A 626-nucleotide genomic window follows, 5' to 3' on the forward strand; every position below is an offset into this window, starting at 1 on the left:
TATATATAGGTATACATATATATATATATATTCATTTGTTTATCATTTCTCTCATTAGACTGTGAGCTCCTTGACAAAAGCAGAGGCTGTCTTTTGTCTTTTAATGTGTCCATAGAACTTAGCACAGTGCCTGACATATAGTAGGCACTTAATAGATGCTTAATGACTACTGATTGGATGCTAAATATAGCAAGTTTTAAAATGTATCCTGCTCCAACCTAAATCAGGAATGTACTCCTCATTCAATCCACCTTTTAGATTCTAACATCCTACAAGAATTGACTTGTCTACGAGAAGTTTTGACAGAAGCTCCATCGACTAAGGTGCCTCACATATAGCGAGGCTAGTTTTTTGTTTTGTGTTATTTTTTTATATAAAGCAATAAAACCATCCTCCAGATTTAATTGGTCCATGTGACTAAGTTCAAGCTATTGACATAACTTTCCAGTTACCTAAGTATGAAAGTTTACCATGTAAGGAGTTGGAGGCTCCCCAGGCTTAACATCTTGTATCAAAAAATGCCACCATGACAAACACAGAAAAAGGGAAGTTGCACCCAACTGAATTGGCACGGTATCTTTGTTGAATACCACTGACATGTTATCACTAAGTAAAGTCCCTTTAAT

This window comes from Gracilinanus agilis, chromosome 3 (genome assembly GCF_016433145.1).
Source record: "Gracilinanus agilis isolate LMUSP501 chromosome 3, AgileGrace, whole genome shotgun sequence".
Classification (NCBI taxonomy): domain Eukaryota; kingdom Metazoa; phylum Chordata; class Mammalia; order Didelphimorphia; family Didelphidae; genus Gracilinanus; species Gracilinanus agilis.